Source organism: Pteronotus mesoamericanus, unplaced genomic scaffold (assembly GCF_021234165.1).
Source record: "Pteronotus mesoamericanus isolate MK-2021 breed Mesoamerican mustached bat unplaced genomic scaffold, CSHL_Meso_final scaffold_54, whole genome shotgun sequence".
Taxonomy (NCBI): Eukaryota; Metazoa; Chordata; class Mammalia; order Chiroptera; family Mormoopidae; genus Pteronotus; species Pteronotus mesoamericanus.
The window spans coordinates 22,652,203-22,671,102 of record NW_026555321.1 but is presented as its reverse complement, the minus strand read 5'-3'; the positions used below and the strand labels follow the sequence as shown (position 1 = coordinate 22,671,102).

Below are 18,900 nucleotides of genomic sequence, written 5' to 3'. Positions count from 1 at the left end.
GTGGAGGAAGCGAAACAAACAAAAAATGGGGGAGGTTTCCCTTGGTCTGCAGCCTGTGGCCAGCTCTGGGCAAGGTCTCTGGAGATGCCTGCTGTCCTCCCTGCTCCACCACAGAGGTCAGCATCCAGAGGCTGGACGTACACTTTTCCATCAGGCTGCTCTTGGGGTTATGCCCCCTCCTTCTTTCCCTGCAACTCCACCCTGAAATTTCCAATTTGGCTCTCTGCTTGGCCCTCAGTTTGTCTGCCAGACCTTGGCCTATTGTGTTTACCTAAGGGATGACACCCATCCATTCATTCATTCGCCCTATCAACAAATAGGCAATGAGTAGAGCTGTGCACCAGGCCCTTCTGAGCAGCTGGTGTTTTAGAGATAAGCCCGTCGCCATGTCTCAGACTGCGCAGGAAATGAGTGGCCAGACAAAAAGACAGACACTTAAAATGTATTGTTGACAAGATGAAAAATGGTGAGGATGAGGCTGAGGGGGACACAAAGTGTCCTGAGAACCAGAGGAGCCTCCCTGACATAGGAGGGGGGCAAGCGCCATGGCCAGGAGCAGGCAGCAGGGCAGCTCCCTAGAGCCTTTGGGCGAGTGTGGATGCCAGTAAGGCCCCATTCTACCTGTGTGACCAGGGCAGGTTACCTAACCTCTCTGTGCCTTGGTTTCTCATCAGCAATATGGGGATGATGGCCACACCTACATTGTCAGGTTGTGAGGATTAAGTGGGTTACCATCCATATAGTGCTTGGGACAGGGCCTGAGGAAGAGGGTAAGCGCTATGCACGTTAACGATTATTCCACTATGCTCGGTTCTAGAGGATGAGTAGACGTTAATCCGGCAAAGTGAGGAGAGGGAAAGTCCAGGTAGAGTAGCACGTGCAGATGCTGGGGGTGCGGGAGAGGATAATCACTGCCAGGAAGCAGGGTGGCTAAAGCAAGGAAGTAAAGGGAGGTGAGCAGAGGGCAGGGCACACTGTGCAGGAAACTGACACCACTAATAGGGGTAAAATGGGGGCACTCGCCAAGGCTGGCCTCCAAAATTCATCATTCCCTGGAACGAATATGCTCCTCATATTCCATTCTTCATGCAAATACCAGGATCTGACTCCCATGATCCTTTCCGATGCCTGGACTCTGCCTCTCTAATCCATGCAACCTGCAGCTCCCCTGCTCCCTTCTCATTGGCCTTGTGCTTTCGGCTGAAGGAGGCTATATTTATTCTGACCGTTCTCACGATCTCTTCAAACCACCAGAGATGCATGTTGGACTTTAGCTAAAATACCTTAAAAATGTGTAAGTGGTTAATCTGAGCATGAGGGAGAGAGAAAGGAGCAAATGGCAAAGTGTATTTTTATCTGGACTCCTACCCAGGGTCTGGGAGGAAGAAAGGTGGTCCACTGGACCTCCCCAGGCACACATCCAACTTTCTGCAGAGAAGACAGTCCTAATTTCCCCTGGGGACCGTGGCAGGCTTTTGTGGTAGATGTCCTCAGCTCAAATGCCAGCAACATGACAAATGCCTGGAGAGCAGGCTTGAGCTGCTCAGCAACAGGACACACTGTTCTCACCACCCCTCAGAACAGGAATGGATTTACTGCTTTTATCTACATGGTACCCATGGCTGGGGAAAAAAGGTGGCAAATATACCCAGTGAAGCAAGAGTTGTCAGACACATGGAGACCAGAAGCCCATAGCTCAGGGGCCCCATGTTGTATGTCACCATGAGCAGGGAGGATGTTGCCACACCTGGGGACGGTCTGGCTCAGAGGAGAAGAGACGTGGGGTTTCTGCTCTCTCGATACCTGGGTTAAGTGAGGTAGGAGAGAACAGGAGTTTAAATAGAGTGGCTGTATGCGTGTGTGTGTATGTGTGTGTGTGGGAGGGGAGGAGTGAGAGAGGACACCAGAGAGTCAGGGAGAAAACCTGGCCGTGGAGGTCTGTGAGTAAAAGACAGTTAGAGCTTATCGTGTGTATGTGTTTGTGGCAGAAAGAGGGGGTGGGGGGATAAAGTGAGGCTCTTCTGAATTTGGAAGAGGCAATTTAAGAGGCTGAAGGTGTCCTCTCTGCCAAGCCTGGAGCAGACCCCAGGGGCTGACAGTGACAGCTGCTAAGCTGCTCCCTCTCACATGCAAAGTGGCCGTGCCAGGCCCGCAGGCGGGGCGCCTCAGCCCTCCTGCCATCTCGTGCCGCTGGGCTTCACTGAACACGGAGTTGAGTTGGGCCTGTCACTGCCACCCCCATCCCAGCAGGTGGCAGAGCCTTTGAGAACAGCGGCCCTGGACAGGCAGGTGACAGCTTGTCATGACCAGCTCTCCCACTCAGCCAAGAGAGCAGAGGCTGCTGACCTCTGAGGCAGAACCAAAGGAAGGCCAAAATCAGGGGACAGGTGCTTTCCTTCCTGGGAATTTTAAACTTTCTTCCCAGCTTTCAAACACTATCTCATCAGCCTCGTCGTCTGATGCTTAGAGGTAGTTAGTTACAGCGATGATCATTTAACTTGTCTTCAGTTATGTGAGAGAATTTCTATTAATTTAGAGGATGGTAACCAGCCCCATGCGGGGAGCTAGAAGAAAAGGAAGTGGCGTGGTATTGCAGAAGGCAGGGTTTCTTCTGGCAAGGAGGGTTCTCCCACTGGACCAGAAGGCTTATAGCCACCACATTCTTCTGACTGCAAAGAGCTCTAAGAGTCCCTGGCTTTTTCCTGTGCTGGCCGGAGGAAGGGGCATAGGGGAGTGGTTTGCTCTGTTGGATGGGAAGAAACATGAGGGAAGAATTCTCAGTGGGCTGGGGTGAGGAACCGATGGGGCTCACTGGGAAGCAATCTGTATCCAGGTGGGCAAAGAGGGACAGAGCATTGTCCCCTGCACAGGGTCCCTCCAAGCACCAGATGACTCGCTTACCCCAGGATGCTGAGGGCATGGTCTGCGTTCTGCAGGGCCCAGGTTTCCCTAGAGCTGAGGCAGGGGATCATTGTTGGGGCATGTGGGAGGAAGAAGGGAAGACAAGGAAAGGGCACCTCACCACCATTAGGACTCTTGTTCTCCAGATGACCTCATACCCTGACCTTCCACATACAGCTTGGCATTGAATGGCCGTGCTGCCGAGAAATTTTCCAAAAGTTTAAAATCCACTGCTTCAGAATAACCGTACATTAAACTCAGGTATAAGACAAATCATAAAGATTGTGTGCACGTGTGTGTATAATTCGATACACAGAAAGGAGATATCTGGTAGCAGGTTAATTCTAACACAGCCATCTTCAGTGTTATCTGATGATTCTCCATACCCACACCTGCCAGCCGGTGCGATACCAGCTGGTGGAGGTCTCTGTAGGGGTATTTTAGTCCCTCAGCCTCAGCCAGCCTGCAACAGACATCTTTGCAGCACCCACGCTGCCCAGCGCCCTGCTGGGGATGTGGCAGTAATAAGACAGCCCCATTCTCAAGGAGCAATGGATGTCCCCAATGCCACCCAGCCGGCTCACTGTCTTGCTACAGTGAGATTACATAAGCACAGCTTATAGTTTTGGTTCTAGAACCCACTCAGTTGTGGAGTTTTCCAGACCAAAATCTAAGCAAAGGACTGATTCCCCTTGCCAGTTACATCCTAGAGATACTCATAAAGGTAACACTTCTACACTTCTGTATGTCTGGATATTGTTACTGTACTTTTTTTTTTTTGACATCTTACGTGAGACAAAGTCTCATGGGGATATAACCTGAGTCCAGGCCTCCATGACTATTGAGTATGGTGATCACGGAGTTGTTTACCAAATATTGGATCATGATACATGAGGAATCCCCTTAAAGTGATAGGTTAATGACGAAGAGTATCATGCCATGGTTCTGGAATTCACAATGCCCAATCTCTATTAGGTTAATAATATATAAAACATGTTGGAATTACTTAAAGATCCCAACATTATTTATATATACATATATATAAATATATGTAGATATATTTATATGTATTACATATAAACTATATGTATTACAGATATATGTAATATATATGTATTTATATATATATGTAAACCATCCCAAATATTAGTGTTATTATTATATAAGAATAGTCGTATTGGATTGTGTTCCCCCAAAATGATATGTTCAAGTTCTAACCTCCTATACCGGTAAATATGACCTTATTTGGAAATTTGGTCTTTGAAGATATAACAAAATAAGATGAAGTCTTACTGAATTAGAGTGTGTCCCAAGTCCAATGACTGGCATCAATGTAAGAAAGCCATGTAAAGACAGACAGTAGAGGATAATATATGGAGACAGAGGCAGAGATTGGAATGGCGCATCTAAATGCCAAGGATAGACAACCACCACCAGAAACTAGGGTAGAGGCATGGAACAGAATCTTCCTGAGAGCCTTAGGAGGGAGCATCACCCAGCCAACACCCTGATGTTGTACGTCCAGCCTCCAGAACTGTGAGAGGATAAATTCCTGCTGTTTAAAGCCCCCCAATCTGTGGTGCTTTGTTACAGCAGTCTTAGGAAAGTAATACATCGAGTATATACAATTTTATCAGGCACTAGTCTGAAAATACTATTGTTAAATTCCCAGGTGGCACATCCACCATGAACTACTATTAGAGGGCAATGGGATTTGGGAGAGAGGGACACCTCTAACATTTAGGTCAAAGCCCTGCAGATCAACCACAGAGGACTCTATCACATTTCCTCAGGGCCGTTGATCAGTCCCAGGCACCAAGGCACGGCCGTGGATGTGGCAGTGAGGACAACAGTCTGAAGGCAGCTCTGAGGCTGCTGCTGGAGCCTCCGTTGCTGCTCCACCTCGCGGGAGAGGCATGACATGCCTGAGAGAGAACCCTACCAGCCATGCCCCGACCCGGTGGCCACTCCAAACCTAGGTAGCTGAAGGCAATGTCAACACCCCTCTTCTGGGCATACCCAGAGAGCGAGCCTGGTGGGTCTCAAGCTTGGCTGCCCGCTGGAATCACACTGGGGAAGTTAATTTATTCAGAATCTCTGAGAGTGGTGCTCAAGCACTGGTAGGTTTTAACATGCTTCAGGTAATCCTAATGCGTAGCCATTAGTCACGACTACTGGCCAGGAGCAGTGGTTTTCAAGTTTAAGTGTGCATCCGAATCTCCCGGAAGGCTTGTTGAAACACTCACCACAGGGCCATAACCCAGACTTTGGAATGTACTAGTTCTGGGATAGGGTTCAAGAATTTACGCTCCTAACAAACTCCCAGTATGCTTCCCACACATTGAGAACCACTGGCACAGATCAACCCTAGGATAAGTAAGTTGTAAGTTATGTATCTAGGATAAGAAACCCACAGCTCAGCAAGCATAAGTCACAGACTGAGCGAGGTCTTATCCTGAATAGCAACTCTGGTCATTGTTGGTGGCTGGGTTGAGAAGGATTCTGAGGCTTCCTCTGGGCTCAGCAAGGAAGAGTGCTATGAGTGATAAGCAATATTCACCCAAAGTAAGGGAATGGGGGAGGTGGTACATATATTTGCTAACACTGCACTAAAGCTCGAAAGATCTCCAGATGGTGGGGGAAAAAGGCAGCGATTGGCTTCATCCAAATTTCCATCAAGTATATCTGTGGCCCAAGGGAAACGGAGGGAGAATGAAGTCCACACTGCATAGCATGCCTCCCTCTGGACTGGCCGCAGACTCTCTCCTTGAAGCAGTGGCCACCCTGGCTGTGAGGTTGGCTGGCCTTGGTGAGGCATCTGACAGTGACGGGGCTCTGCTCTGCCCTTTGCAACAGTTCAGACACAGATGGCCCTGCCCTCAGGGTGTAGCCACATACACGCCCTCCTCCCTCTCCCCAGTCACCTGCTCCCCAGTCACCGTTGTCTACTGCCCTGGACTGAGAGGTCCAACGTGGCTCTAAGTGTTAAATTAAGAAGGTCTCTCTGAATGAGTGTCTCTATTTAAAAGCACTCTGAAAGTACACTGACCCATTTTCTCCAACCTGATCAGCCAAGTGATTTTTCCAGATAAGGCTCATATCAGCCAAGAAGGGAAAAAAGTTTCTGCCTAAAAGGTTATCTTTCTCCAAATGCTACCAGCTTCTAACAGCCAGTGGAAATGGCTTCTGGCTGCTGAATTGCAACTGAGACTATATAATAAAGAGCCTGTTCCTAGTTCCCCAGGACGCCAGGAATTTGCATGAAAACAGTCTCTCCATCTTCTGAAAGAGTTCATCTGGCCCTGCTGCTTCTTTCTTTCCAGAAGCTACAGTCTTGACGGTGACACTGTAATTTATTACTATGCTAAGGATTATGATGCAACATACAGAGAATTAGAACTTTAGGTGGGAAACAGGCTGCAGGAACAGGTGAGCTTTTGGAGAGGATGGTCTTATTTGTCATGCAAATAGCACACAAAACAGAAAAGGGCTGGGAGAAAAGACAACCCCAAAAGACACACTGCATTGGCTGCAGACAAAATTGTTTCTAAATAGAATGTTTTTCAAAGCTTTTCTTGAAGCATTAGCTGCTCCTCCAAAATGAATGGCACAATGTATTTCATACTAGTAATAAAATATGTGATTTGAATAACTACAAATGCAGAGATTTACAGTCAGTGAGGTCCTTGCTGCCTTTCCCCTGAGCTTTGTGGGCTCTGAAACCCTTCTGTAAGATGCTGGGGAAGGTAATTGCAGCCCAAACATCATTTTCTAGCAGCTAGAGAAAAACCTATTTGGACATAAATTAACTAAAAATATGCGGATGATAGTGTGTATTTCATGTGTGAAGAACAGAAAGGCCACTTGGTGACGTTTCCCAGCTGGGGAAAAAAACAAAACAAAAACCCTGCTCAACCCAAACAGACATTGTTTCTCTGTACTACACTGTCAGGGCAAACAGCTGTCTTTTATTCCTCACCCCCAAAATAGCCCCTGATGGCTGAGAGGTGGGCTTTATTATTATTTTATCATACAGCACATCTTGAGTTTATAATTAAAAAGAAAGGATGGAGAGACAGTGCTAAATAATTCACTGGCGGACTTCATTCATTTGACAAGCAGGCAGTGGATGTGCTCTCTAGGCCAGGCCAGGGTGAGTGGAGGGAAAAGGAACAATACCGCTTCTGCCCTGAGGAGGGCACTGTCCAGGGAAATCTCACAGTTAATCAGCCCAGCGATGGTTCAGGTTTGGCCTCTCCTTGTGCAATCCCCCAGACCTGGGCCTCCCTATCAGTCCTCCTGAAAAGTCTGCCCCTGGAGAGAGTGGTGGGATGAACTGGCCCAATGGGCTTTACAGTCTCTGTACTAGGCCTACGGAGGGAGCCAGTTCCCATCAGAGACCTGGTAGGCAAGGATGTGTCTGTTCCGCTGCTGAAACAAAAACTCCCCATTCTCCAGGGAGAGATGGTGGGAGGGTGAGGCTTTAGGTCCTTTGGATGACAAGGTTGGCAGAGAGGACCAGGGCACAGGGGATGGTCAGGGTTGAGGAAGAGGCTAGATGTCACTACGCTGTCTACTCTTCTTTTCCTGGGCTTCGTCCAGTGTGTATCCATTGCTTCTCCAAACATGTCAGGAAATGTGCTTTTTCCTGGAGTCCCTCATCCCTACTGCTTCACTGCTGTCCACCCCTAGACCTGGGTCCACCCCAAGAGACCACATTTCTTTTTTTTGGCCAGTGACCCCTGAATTCTCCCACTTGTCCTCATGTCCTTGTAGTTCCTATCTCTGTCTCCCACCTTTGCCCATGTGTCTCCCATGAACCTCAGGTCCCCACACACAGGAGGACACTGGGGCTTCCCAGGGCTCTGAGGTAGGGTCACACCTTCCACGGCAATGGCTAACAGGGGCTCTGGACTCTATGCAGCGACAGGAGGGCGCTGCTGGGTCAGATGGATTCTGTCTGCAGATGGATGCTGGCCATCCCAGAGACCCCCGTCCAGCTCTGTGGGAAGCTCATGGGGTTTATTCCATTGTCCTGAGTTGATTATGGCCTTCGATTTTTTTCCTTCCTCTTCATGCAATGTAAGCATCTGACAGACACTTTTAATAGGTATAGCAGATATAGTTCTCTTTCATAGTGTAATTCTTGGTGCCTTACCGATGTCCAATAGCCACACCTCTAGTCTCTCTTCCTGCCCCCACCCTCTAACAGCTATTTAAAAATACTCATTCACTTTAAATAGCTTAAGTTCTCCTGGCCTCCTGAACTGCACCTCCTTTCTGGCACAGTTTCTCACTTGAACAATCCCAGCAGTTATAACCAAGTCACTTAACCACTCTGTCTTACTGCCTCCACCTGCCAATAAGGATAATAATGCTTAATTATCTCAGAGGGGCGGACGTGGAGCTGTTAGCAAATGCTCGAGGAGTGAAGAGTGCGATGTGCGAGCGAGCCTGCTCCACCTGCCTCCCTGCCGGAGCCCTGGTCTCTGGCAGCGGTGAGGAATGGCCAGGGAAGGGCAGTACCTGCCCCAAAGACCATCGGGGAGGCTGCCAGCTCCTTCCTGTGTGCCATCCCCATCAGTTCCATAAAACAGGTATTCTGAGGTTTGTTTTATGGGCCCTGAGCTAAGGAGGAGAGGGGCCATGGGTCTACATCTTATGACAGGTGAAGGGGCACTTGATACCAGGCCCTTCCATTCCAAATTCTATGTTGCCTTTTCCCCATAGTTGGTAACAGAAAGAAGAAGGCAAGAAAAATGGAGACATGGGTCCCTGTGTTTAGAGGCCAGGTGGCATCTTTTCTCTCCCAAAGGAGGAGAAATACTTTGCTTCTGTTTTACTTTCACAGAGTAGGAAGCCCCAAACTCTCAGGCAAGTGTCCCATTACACCTGTGCCCTTATCACCTCCAGACTGTCCAAGTACCAGTGGGTTCTTGGGGTACAAAAAGCCACGCGAGTCTGCAACATTTTTGATGTTTGGGGAACATTTGTTATGAAAGAAATATATCAAGGTGTGACTCCAAGTGAAATGAGAGAAAATATTCATTGGTTTCTTTTTAAAACAAAGCATCAATAAGCACTGTAAGTGAAGGCTAAGTGAAGAAGACTCATGGTAACAGGGGTGTATGGGTGTGTGTGTGTGTGTGTGTGTGTGTGTGTGTGTGTGTGTGTGTGTGTGTGTGTGTGTGTGTTGGGGTTATGAGGACATGGGGGAACCTCACAAACTGTGGCAGGAGTATAAATTGGCAAAGGCTTTGGGAAATACATTTTTTTCCTCCCAAAATTTAAAATATGCAATTCTTAACATCACCACAAGGGGCAGATGTACATCATGTGCCTCCAGATGTGATTCCCTGAGAAGGACACTCTGGTCATTTATGTAAATTTATAATGCATAACCTGGGTCTGATCATGAGGAAAGATCAGACAGATCCAAAATGAGACTGATTTCATTAAAAAGAGAGACATTATTCTTTAAAAATGTTGATATCATAAAAAAGAAACAAAAAAGTCTGGAAATGTTCCAGATTAAATGAGACTAAAGTGACATGGCAACAAAATGCAATATCTAATCCTAGACTAGATCCTGTACTGGAAGGAAAAGTGCTAAAAAGAACATTTTTTGAATTAATTAAAATTAGAATAGAGACAGAAGATTAGATAAACTATTTTACCCGTGTTAAATCACTGAAGTTGATAGCTGTACTGTACTTATGCAAGAAAATATCCCTACACGTAGGAGATATGGAAATCCATAGAATATATGGTGGATAAAGATCCATGAGGTATGCAACATCTTCCAAGAGTTTAGAAAAAATATTTGGGGGTGGGGAGCAAGCAAATAATAAAGAAATGGGGTAAAATGATAACAATAGGTGAAGAATCTGGGAAACGGTTATACAGATGTTATTTTTATCATTCCTGTTCTTGAAACTCTTCAAAGTTTGAAACTATTTTGAAAAATTTAAATGTGAAAATTCTTTGATCCAGAAAATTTTCTTCTTCAAATCCTTTTACAGAAATATCTATACAAGTGTACAGAAACATCTAAATAAGAATATTCATTGAAGCACTGTTTGAAATAATACATCAAAAGCCACCTAAATGGCCATCCCCAAAGAGCTTGTTTAGTAGTTTCTCCAGTTCATTCATACAAAGGATGTCTGAGGAAGAGACTGAGAAACCCACAGGCAGCAGCAAAAGTCTCCAAAGGTATGAAGTAAGGTAGTAAGAGGGGAAAAGGTCATATTCATGACACATCATTAAGTGACAGAGCAAGTCAATGAACAGATCAGTATGTATAGCATGAGACCATTTTTGAGGCCATAAAAATTGCATCAAAATAAACACACACACAATACTCAATAAAGTTGGGAAGGAAAGACATCAAATTATTAAAGACAGTGACCTCTGGAAATTGGGAAGGTGCAGGCAGGTGGAGTATGTTTCACTTACTACATTAAACACACTTATATGTTGATATTTTTGAGCATTGCTTTTAAAGTAAAACCATAATAACTTTTTTTTTTACCTATGGGATTCTAGAAACTTCTTTAGGTCACTTTCTTCAGATGGAGTGACCTTCCAGGTTGGATCAATAAGCCCCTCTCAATCTGCCTGTTCTGGGGTCAGGTTTGGGGAAAGGTAGGTTATGGTGACCGCAGTCTGGTGAGTGGGGCTGGTGACAATAGTCACTAAGAGCCACAGGAAAGGGTCAGGTCTGGGTTGGAAGAGCAGAAATGGAGGGTCTCTTCCTCCCACTGTGGAGAACCCAGCTGCCTTGGAACAGTAATATTGCTTTCTGGGTACACAGGCTCCTGCTCCATTCTAAACTGACTGTTCTCTTACTTAGTATTGCGGATCTCCAGGGACATGATTGTCACTAATTAATTAATTTCTTATTCACTTCACAAACAGTTACAGAGCAGCACATGAAAGCTCAGGGACACTGTGATAAAAGAGGAACCCAAGCCAGCTGCTGGGAGAGAAGAACGCAGGGCTGGGTAGGAACATGAGGAGGGTGGCAGAGGCTTTGAGGAGCATCTGAGCAGACTGGGGAGGGCGCTGACATGAAACCAGGTACAGGTGTTGAGAGCTTGGCAGAGGCTGGATCATGGGCCCAGCTGCTGGTGGTTGTTACCAATCTCTCTTGCTTTTGGCCTTGATTTCTGTTGGCCTGCCTAGTCCTACAATAATGAACCCTTTCTTGGGGTGTGCTGGGAGGCCCAGCTTGATTTAGACTTTAGCCAAAGCTGCTTGCATGTTATTTGTCTTTTCCCCATTGATCTATTTTCTGACCTAATTTAGGATTTATACATTTTGCCACTTCTCAGAAAATCAACTCTTGGAGCTACTCCCACATTCTCAGACCTAACCGTGCCCTAACCTGTTGGGCCCAGACCCCTGGTGTTTGCCTCCATGCCTGTCCCTCTTGGGCCCATGGGAGACCAGAGATGGATTACCACATGGGTACCTCAGAGGCAGATGGGTTCTTCACAGTGGGAAATACAGACCCCTCAGTTTCTGCTCCTCCAGCCCTGGACTTGAGACTTTCCCAGGGGAGCTCTTAGTGGCAGTTATCACCAGTCCCACTCGCTAGACTTGGGGCCTTCCTGATCTTGTCATAGCCTTGAAATCCTGCCTAGAACTGTGGGGGCTGTGTTTCCAAATTTTCTGGAATTAGAAGTGTCATGGAAACATTTCCTGCTGAAGTCCAAAGACACCCTCTTTTCAGAGGGTTCAGAACCTATTTTATCTGGGCCTGCTGAACTATAAGCCCCCTATACTCCTCAAAATAGCCAATTCCCATTTCTACCAGTCTTTGCCTCCCCAAGACCTGGGGACCCAAAGTCCTTGTTTCCTGGGAACCCAACAGGCTCATTGATAATCCTTAATCACAAGTCAAAAGATGCCCTGAAAAGCTCCCAAGATCTGTGGCCTCTGCACGTGGTAAGCAGAAGGCTTGCCATTTGGCCATGTTGATCCTGGACTTCTATATCAGTATATTCCAAGGCCTATAGGACTTTTGTCTTTCTGGGCTCTCCAGGGCTGGAGTTTACTCCCTACATCAAAGGACAGTTGAGATCAGGACAGGTGGAGGTCAGGGTACCCTAGCTCCGGAGCAGAACAGGCATGAGGGCATAGAAGCAGGAATTAAAAACCCAGCATATTTGTAGGGCTGAAAGGAGCTTGTCTGCTTCCCTCTCATCATGCTCTCCCCTCCCCTCTAGTAAATCACAGACTGTTTAAATCAGAGGTGTGGGCAGAGTGAATAGTGATGGAATAAGACCAGATCTTAAGAGCCATAGCCTAAAACAGAAACTGGCAACCTAGGAACAGATGAGAATCTTAATGATTTTGACCAAAGGTTATTCCAAAACATTCCAGGCAAAAATCAAAGAGAATGTGATCTTCAGAATATTATTAGATTGAGTCTCCAAGCAGGACAAAGAAACATTTTATTGGGTTATAGAACCATCCAAAATATTCCCTTGTCAATGACAAGTGTTGACACAGTGGCTGGAGTTGGAAAACATCATTTTGCAGCCATCATAATACAGACTGGCTCAGAGAAGAGCCATTGATGAATGTTAAAACCAGGGGAAAATTTTTGATGAAGAGCAGGATATTACATGGCTTATTTTCCCACAGATTGCTTATCAGTTCTAAGAAAAAAAAGATATATAATAGGTATGTTCTGTATGTAAATCTACATTGGAGAAGTGGACAAAACCTTGACCTGGTGACCAAAATTAATAACACTAATGAGGGGCAGATGGATATTATGTGTCTTGAGATATGATATTCTAGGAAAACACAATATCACTTATGTAGGATTATGGCCAAGAATGTGGGACCTGAATCTAATTACGAGGAATACCAGAAAAGCCCAAAAGGAGGAATGTTCTATTAATAAAGAGGTGACTATATTCTTTAAAAAATGTCAATGTCATAAAAGACAGAGAAAGACAGTGGAAATATTCCAGATTGAAGGAGCCAGAAGAGACATGACAACCAAATGCAATGTCGGGTCCTATCCTGCAGGTCCTGGAAGACATTGACTTCTAATGAAAAATGGTTTCAACAAAATTAAAAATCATACCTAATTTTTGAGATTTTATCCAAATTAAAAAAAAGAGTTTTTAAAAATCTCCTTTCCAATCAATCAGGTAACTCTTTTTTACCCCCTGCCATATATAGTTTATTAAATGTTAAAGACTCTCAAATGTTAACATAATTTATATTATATCACCTTCAATGATTTAGGTTTATTGTTATAGACATTTATTATTACATAATATTTTAAAGGTAAGAATTAGAGATTGAGCTGAATCTATACCTACCATATAACATCCTTAAATAGCAGGTTATTTACTTGTCACTTACATATATACATATATTTTTAAATAAAAGCCATATATAAAAGTAAAGCTTGTTAGCTATGTAGATGCCAAGGATAGGGAAAACCTACTATATTAATTAAGTACATTAGTTTTCAATCAGGTAACTCTTAAAGAAGTTCTCCAACCAAACAATGGCATTTTTCTTTCAGAGGAGCCAAAGAGGAAAGCTCCCAGACACTTCTACCATAGCTTCCAATGTAGGCTGTAAATATAATGTAATATGCACAGAACCCTAGCTTTGGAGTTCCTAAAATGTAATAAAATTTCTCTGGAATCTTTTTTAAGGACCAATATTGAGCAAGGTTTGTAGAGTCTCTCATAGGTCTGGAAAAAGTATGATTAGGGACAGAAATATTGACACATAAAATGACCTACTGCGATCACATTTGATGGCTTGTACTTTTCAAATCCTGTACTTGCCACGGCAAAACCATTGTTTGGAAAGAAACCGTGCAAAAAGCTCAATATCTAAAGCAGAGGAGAGGCTGTGGGAGAAGCAGGGTGGTGGCCTGGAGCCCAGCTAGGGGTCCCCATCAACCCAAAAGGACCCTGAAGCTACTCCTAGTAACTCTGGGACATGGGGAGGAAAGCACAGGCCACATGGAGAGGGATGCATTCTGGAGATTCACATACAAGGGCTGAACCACATATTTTCCTTTCCTCTGATTCACATGTATGTTCTAACACGACTGTCATCATTTCGACCTTCATTTCAAATGTTTAGGTTTACTGATGGTTCAACTATTTTCTGCCTAAATGGAGCATATGCTTCCTGAAGGTGACTGAATGAACTCTAATTTTTTAATAGAGGCACTTATGCTATAATGTTGTATACACATTTCAAAAAGCCTCATATTCTGAAAATTTGCAGAATTACGTATCAGAGCCTATAGGGGAAATTTACATTTGGAAAAGACCATTCAAAATATAACAAAAACATGGCAATCCTAATACAATTAGCAACACAGGTAAATTACAACCTGCATTTGCACCAGTGTATCAGATTCTTTGTAGCCCAAACGCTGCAGGTCCTGTGGGGCATTCACATATCATAGAGATTAGTTTCATCAATATTAAAAATCTGATCCAGAGTACAGACTTCCTTGTGAAAAAATTAAAATGTAACATAAGGCAAATGTTTTCATAGTTTCCTCATCTTTTCTCTTAGTTTCACCAGATAACAGAGTGGAGAATATAGTGGTTTTGAAAACCACTACTGGCCACTATTTGTATTACAGAAAGACCTTTCTGTCAATGTTCAACTTATTTCTTAAGATCTTCTGATTATGCTAAGGCTTTCTTTTTCATTGTAAGAGAGCTTGTCCTGACTGTTTCAAAACATAAATAACCTGGGGAAAGACCCTATGAGAACCACAGGACTTCCACAATATACTGACGTCGTCCCCCCATTGACCAATTGTGTGTGGTTCAACTATCTTCTGCCTAAATGGAGCATATGCTTCCTGAAGGTTTGTATTGAAGAAACAGGCACTGCCACAGAACAGGCTACCCTTCCATTTCCATTCTTAAGAGGCACTTTCGGGGAGATGACAGCAATTGGACACTTATCAAGTGTCCACTGGGCACCAACTTCTCCGCTGGGAACCTAACACATTTAATATCATCCAATTTTTACAATCATACTAAGAGATAGGCTCTTACTCCCATTTTACAGATTAGAAAACTGAGGATCATGAAGTAACATGTTAATAGCAGAACAAGGGATTAGTTTTTGGTGTCATTGCCATCCAAATTTGTGCTCTTTACATTCCATTGTTTAAATTTTATATTAGGAGCCACTTGAATTAGTTACTCAAAGGCACTAGTCCCATTCATTGCAAACTATATTTAGCATGTCCTATATTGTGGGAACAGACTTTTCCTCCCAGAATCAGGTAAAATATTTTGCTAAGAGCTAGAATAATTTATTCCATTTCATCAGATTTCACAGTAACTTTTTATTACATTTTTATAGAACTTTAGAATTTTATTAAGGCACTTTCAAGACAATTTTTCCTTTGATTTTTACAATAATCATGTGATATAGATCAAGTACAATATACTATTCTCATTAAACAGATAATGGAATGGAGTTTCAAAGAGGTAAAGTAACTTACCCCAAGTTAATGATTGGTAGTCAGGATTCAAATCATGTTTTTTTGGCTCAAAATCTAGCCTTGTCCTTATAATTGCTAAGGGAACCATCTTTGAAATTATCTACTGTGAAGTTCTGTGTATTGAATCTGTCATTAGAGCTATTGAACCAAGTTATGCTACATGATTTGAAATGTGATAAAAACATTGGAAAATAAAGCAAGGAGAGAATGAGTTTAGTATATTTGTCATTGAAGATAATGACTACTTGTAGGATAATGAGTATTAAAGGCCTATACAAATAAACAACCCAAAAAATTGAATAATGGGTTTTAAATGATAGTGTCTTATTTACTTATGAAGATAATTTTCTAATACTGAGAACTATTTGGAATGCTAATCATTATTTTGGGTAATAAAACATGGCACATGCAAGAGCATAAAGCAATTTAGGAGGAACGTAAGCTATCTTAAAGTAACAGTAAGGAACCAGACTCCATCCTACCTACCTATCTTTCCCCCTTTCCTGTCCAAACCTTTGCCCTTCTAACTTCTCAGGGTAGAAAATCCAATCACAAAGCTATTTCATACCATTTAATTGGTGATGTTGGTTTAAAAGCACATGAACTCACAATGCTTAGCAATTTGGGGTGGGGGTCTCCCTGGGTTTTCAGCTATTCTCTATGCTCCCTGGAATGGGTCAAATTCCTTTCCAAAGGAAAAGTTTTCAAAAATGATGAGGCCTCAAGTCAGGGTCCCATGATTTGTCCTGGCTAAGAGTTGGGCCAGAGCCCTGGCGTATGTGCCCAAGACACACACATCGAATAGAGAGTAAGTAAGAAAGTGCCTGGACTACAGCAGGCATACCCGTCCCACTGGCGTGGAGCAGCAAGATGTGAAGCTGCTGGGTCAGCCCTGGGCACAACTGGATTGTGGCTTTGCATTTTAATAGAAAATTTTGAGATGATTAATGAATAGAGGTCAGTCATGCTCTTGTTGCCTGAGTCACCTCCCCTCTTCTTTCCCTACTGCTCAACTCCTTGGCCACAAGAGAAAAAAAGAATGAAGACCTGACAAATCACTTTGAAAAGATAGTCATTGCTCACCAAGAAAAAGAATAACCCTTCTCCAACGAAAGAAAGAGCTGGCCGTGAGTGGAGGCGAACAGCTTGCATCTCATATACTGAATCCATGGCTTTGAACTTTATGCCTTTTTTTCTTTTTATCAAACACCCAGATGGCATGTATTCTCTAAGCAAGCAATATTAGCAAAAGTCTGCATGGATCTTTTCACTGAGAGTCTTCTTTTCCTGTTTCTTACTCTCTCGCTTTTTCAGAAGGAAAGGGTTTACTTGAATGCTTTTGTGGGAAGATTAAAATAAAATCTTCAGCGCAAATCCTCCCCACATATTCCCTGGTGCAGCCAGAGTATCTGCAGATTGAGCCCTCAGCAGAGTGGCCTTTGATCAGTTATCCTCCTGGTCTTTCCCTTCCTCCCTCACTCAGCTTTCTCTCCTCCTCTTTCCCTTAAGCTCTGTCTGACTCCCTTTTTCTGTAAATTGTACTGCATAAGAGTTTCTTTGCTGCCTTCAGATTTTTGAATTCAGCTCTCCCAGAGGAAGTGTAATATGCTCAGCCTTGATAGAGCTGGTTTTGAGCTTCTGGGATCTTTGTTAAATTGCTCTTGCTTCTGTGTGCTCTGGGAGAGCTGGATTGAAAGGCCTGGTTTCCCTTTCTGGGACAGACACCTTGCCTTCTAGACATTCTCTAAGCACACAGGCTTCCTTTTGTGGGAGGTTCTCATTCCCTACTAGGGCTCCTAGGCCAAGCCCTCCTGGAGGCCCCATTAGGCTGGGTATGTAGAATGAACATCTCTACTCCCTGTATCACCTTCCCTAACAATGCACAAGACTCCTGAAGAACTAGAGGGAGATTTGCAAAGACTCCTAGCATCTCAAGACTGGTCAGGGCTTTCAAAACCTGAGCAATCCCTTAATTTAACCTTCTGTGGTCATAGTTCTTTGAAGGCAATGCTCCTGCAAAGATGCCACCCCAGTGAACTCAACCAATAAGGATTATGAAGTGTTTGCTTTGTTTTGTTTTAACTTTTCTTAAATTTTATGCAGTTAGGTTCTCCTGAATCCTGGGTAAATTCCAGATGTGCATCCAAGACCTTCCATATCATGTCTTCATCCTTTATAATCTGACTGCCTATTCAACTCACATCTGTCCATTGATGGGGATGCAGTCGGTCACTTGGACTCATGGACTTGTATGAGTTTGCGAGGGCTACTGTAGCACAGTACCATGAACTGGGTGGCTTAATTGAAAAGTTTATTGTCTTCTAGTTCTGAAGGTTGGAAGTGTAAATCAATGTGTCAGCAGGGCAACGCTCCCTCTGAAACTGGTACGGGAAAATCCGTCGCCTCTTCAAGCTTCTGGTGTTTTCAAGCAATCCTTGATGTTCTTTGGCTTGTAGATGCATCAGTCTAATCTCTGCCTTCATCATCACATGGTCATCTTTTCCCTGTGTTTTTCTGTTTAACTTTCCCTTTCCTTATAAAGATGCTAGTGATTGGTTTTAGGGTCCATACTCACATAGTATGATCTCATCTTAACTTGATTACATCTTCAAAGACACTATTTCCAAATAAAGGTCACATTCATCACAGACACAGGGTTATGACTTCAACATATCTTCTGGGGGGGAATACAATTCAACTGATAACAGGGCTCTTCCAGAGATAACATATTATGACTTTATTGGCCTGCACACTCCTTTCCCAACACCAACCAGATCAGCCTGTTTCTACACAGTGGGCACACCCTGTACTCTGCGGCTTCTTTCATTCTGACCAGACTATTACTTCTTTCTGGAAAACCTTCAGCCTCTGGGCCCCATGAACAGACACATTTACCCATACACCCATCCATTTATCCTGTTAACTGTTCCTGAGTACCTTTTATGTGCCCACTTTTAACCACTTAGTTCATATGTAACCATTTGGGAATCTACTCCGTCCCTTTCTCTCACCTCAATTGAAAGTCATCTCTCTTTACTTTAAGCTTATGGTTTGACTTTTATTTATTAAGCACCCAATCTGAAAACTAAGCCTATATCTTGATAAATAATTTATAGATCCTACTGCTGATCAACATAGTAAATATAAATAAAGTTTAATTTCTTACTCTAGCAGAGGTCATTGCCTCTTGCACAAAATCATTGATCCTTGATTAATTGGTTCATTGACTTCTTGACTAGGTCTCATTGGAACCTCAGTTGAGAAGGTGAAATTCAGCTTGCCATCCTCTGCTAGGAGTATTTCCTGCCAGGGGCCCTCACCTTTCTTCACAGGGCTCCTCCCCTAGTCCTTGAGGACTTGCATCTGGACTCATTTCTGGTTCTTCCTCTCTGCCTATGCCACGGAGTTCACAGATTGGAGCAAAGCTACTGTGGACCCACTTGGGCTGTTCATACAGTCCCCACACCTTGATGATG

At 44.0% G+C, this 18,900-nt stretch overlaps 1 protein-coding gene across 1 annotated transcript in view; it reads right to left on the bottom strand.

Annotated features, from left to right (window-relative positions):
• Positions 1-18,900, bottom strand: part of EPHB1 (EPH receptor B1) — a 419,047-nt gene that overhangs the window by 13,660 nt on the left and 386,487 nt on the right. The gene's annotated exons all lie outside the window — the stretch shown is intronic.